This window comes from Pleuronectes platessa, chromosome 7, assembly GCF_947347685.1.
Source record: "Pleuronectes platessa chromosome 7, fPlePla1.1, whole genome shotgun sequence".
NCBI lineage: Eukaryota > Metazoa > Chordata > Actinopteri > Pleuronectiformes > Pleuronectidae > Pleuronectes > Pleuronectes platessa.
In genome coordinates this window covers 8855070-8858918 of record NC_070632.1, presented here as the reverse complement: position 1 = coordinate 8858918, position 3849 = coordinate 8855070, and positions in this window count along the sequence as shown.

The window sequence follows — 3849 nt, the reverse complement described above, 5'->3', positions numbered from 1 at the left end:
CTGTCTGTCTCTCTCTCTCTCTCTCTCTCTCTCTCTCTCTCTCTCTCGCTTCTCTTTGGCTTCAGGTTACAGACCAGCCTCGCAAGGAGTTCCACTTGCAGTGGTTTCCCAAATACTCCCCTCACTCCGCTCCGAGCACGACGTCAGTGCTCATGCATGAAAGCAGGCTTCAGGGCTTTATGCTTAAGTCATTATGGTGTCAGTCACACGCACACGCCTGCACGCACTCACACACATGCGTAAGACCGGCTTATGCTCTACACTAAGTGCCGGCCAAACTTTTCAAGGTAAACGATGCGGTGATAAAATTGATGACCGCTTCACTTCTTGCTCATGTCTAAAAAATCTCGAGGTCAGTGCCATTCAAGTTGACACCTAGCCAAGCTTTAAAGCAGTAGCTGTGTGTCGTCTCAGGAGGCTTCAACAATACAGAAAGGTGATTGCTGTGAGAACAAAAGCAACACTTACACCGTCTACTCATGAATATTGGCTTTAGTGCAGAGAGATGTATTTAATTGTGGTCCCCTACAGCCAGTAGACTGTTAGCTTAGGAGGTAACCGCTGACCTGACGATATCTGAAGTCTACCAGGGCTTCTAAAGCTCATTAGTTATGACTGTTTTGATTTGATGGTACATACAACAAAGAGGAACAACATGGTGGCCGAGGGAGCTCAACAGATGCATGCAAATAGAAAAACAAGTGCAAATAGCGAAAACAACACCAGAAAGGTTTCAAGTGTTGAACCTGGACATAGCTCAGTGCTTTCTGAAGTTACTGAAGTCTGTTACTCGTCAGTGGTGAGCTGTGGCAGAGCATGTGTCGTTAATTTGATGAAGTTGTTTTCTAGATTTGCACCTGTTTTTTTTTTATTTGCATGTGTTTTCTTAATTTGCAGTGCGGTGAGCTCTCTCTCTCCTCCACCGTAAGTATGTGCCTGAATATTTCTCTCTTAGACTGAGACAGATTAGCCGCAATTCGACCGCAGGAACTTTCCGCCCGGAACTGTCGGACCAGGGTCTAAATAAAGTTCTGGATAACACTTCTGTAATACCCCCCGAACAAGTTCCATTTCCAGGGGAAGTACATTACAAACGTACCACTATCCGTTTGGGACTTGAAGAACCTGATTGGTCGAATACTCCAGCCTTTTAGTTCCGCCACCCTTTTCTTTTTTTTAAACCTTTAGTTGTGTATACATTTTTTCACAACCTGGTAATCTAGCTGTTTCCCCTACATACTTGACTACATACTAAGAGCATTATTGGTCTTCTCATATAGTTTTCAACCATTGAGTGAAAATGCAGATTTAACTAAAATGTTCAACAACAAAGTACACAAATGCTTTTTCTAATGAGCCTTCTCTAAATTTTTACTTCCACCAGTTGGATACTGTACAAAGAAATAGTGTATAACAGCATTATTAGGTTTATTATAGCTTTGTAATGGTCGCTTATGATACTTTGCAAATCAAATGTGGGAGTAAATTATGTTTAGATTTAGATTTCATCGCAAACCTTGCTCTTAACATTCAAGACTTAAGAGTAACAACAGAAATATAGCCAGTGAAAACACCGTTGCTAAGGATGTCTGTTTTTTCATTTATTTATGTTTTTTAAAACCGTTGTTATTTATATGATCTCCTTGATCTGTTTTATTCCAGCTGGATGCAGCACTGGAATTAATTCATTTGTTATTTTTTTGTCCACTGGGACTCCGAGCTGCATGCGAGAGTTAAAGGGGAACGCAGATCATACGGCTCCACCCAGGAGAGCCACATATTCCTGCTAGTTCTCTAAAGCAGCAGGGTTTAGACCGGAGAAGAGGCACATGAGCAGTGTTTGGTACGGTCACTGAAAAACAGTGGGATGCAAGTTGGGGAAAGGGAAAAGAAAAGATGGAGGGGGGAGAATATTGCCTTCCTCTCTGCACCTCTATCCTCCTTTCACCACCTCGTTGCTGTTTGTCCAGATGCCTAATAGTTTATTATGTGAAACCCAAAGCTCTCAGGTTAATGTGGACCCTGCTTTAGTATTCTCAGAAGGACGGCAGCCGCGTGTGTCTACTTTTAAACATAAAAGAATACAACTCTTCGTGTATATATTTTAAAATGGTACACTTACACATTGTCTAGCTATTTAGAAACTATATATTCAATTTTTATTCAAAACTCAAATGCTTTTATATATATCCTTTTTAATCGGCTACCAAACTATATTCCAAGAACGGTGTCAGCCCCTTATTATAAAAAGGCAGGATATGGATATTTTATTATGCAGTTTTCTCGCCATATGAGCAAAATGTAGTTGATAATTCTACATTTCCATTAATTCTATGGAATTCTAAATGTTTGGTCAAAAGAAGTAGGAGAATGTTCTCAAAACATAAAGGAATATACTTTCAGACCAAAATTGTAAGTCTGATAGTGTAGAGCAAAGTCTCTATTTCCTAGAGAGCGGCTAAGTTCCTGGAGCTCCACGACATGTGTCCACTGGGATTTGATGGAAACCAGTAGCGATCACAGTTTTAATTATCATAACTTACTCATACAAATTTATGTAAATCTACACTGTGATTATACTGGAACTACACTCTATTTATATAGCAGTAGCCAGTCTTAACAACCACCTAAAGGGCTATATATTACCAATGAAATCCACACATCGTCATAAAACACTAGGCTACTTGCAGCGACACGCAGTAGACGTCCCCTTCAGTCGTCAAAGTAATTTGGGGTTCGATATCTTGCCCAAGGACACTTTGGCATACAGACTAGAGGAGCCCGGGATCGAACCACTGACCTTGGCAGATTTATAGGGTTATGTGCTACTTTTAAATTTCTGTCCTACCTTGTGCAAATTAGTTATATGCACTTTTGACAATAGCTGCTTTCAGACATGCACTGAAAACCAGATGTTCTGCAGAAATTATCCAGAGGGGTGAGAACACAAATGTCTGAATCAGTTGCTGGAACCTTTCTCCTGAGTTTTTATCCAGCCAGCTCCCAGAGGCGTGTTAATGACACTTCAACTTCGGAAAGACAAGAAGATTCAAGAGCTTTTTGGTGTCCTGCATGCTGTACCCAGGCGCCACTCCTCAACTCAACTCCCCAGGGATTTTCCTGTTGTTGTGAGTGTGTCTGACCTGTACAGTCTCCTGCTGCATTGTTCATATCTTAAAGGAAAAGTCCGGACAATAGGGTTCGGAATTAATGTCTGGAAATCGGCTTGGGAGACAAACAGATGCCTGCTGATACCGTCATACATCATGCTACTGTAATTTTAATTTTCACATGACCCACAGATCATGTTCATCCGTGGCTGAATAATAGAGTCACCACAGTGACTGAGCTTGGTCAAAAAGAATGGGCTCCCTGCCCACAGCACACAGAGTAATCTCATTACCAAGCACATGAAGGAAGTGGTGCAGTAGGGGCAAAAAGAAATGACCTAGGAGCCATTACACTTAATGACAGGCAGAGAGAAACCCACTGCCGACTTGCACACTGGTTACAGAAGTTATTTCAGAGTAAGTACACTTCCAAAGTGCAATAGCTGTGTTTGTGTTGTCTTTGAGGTTCCACTGTCCTTCCAGGGCCAGACCAAATGAAGGTGTCTGACTGTGGAGCCATGTGGCTTTAAGTAAAGCCAGAATCTGATCTCGGCATCACATTCATTCCATTTCCATGGTTACACAGTGGACACAGAGTAAACACGGCCACCTCCCCCCCCGCCTGCCCCCCCTAACAGTTAATTCGCTCACTCTATCATGGCACGAACTGGCGTCTCCATCAGATGTGGTGGATGGAAAAGAGGCCTCCTGCTCCACAGGTGAGACGAAGGCCTGCAGC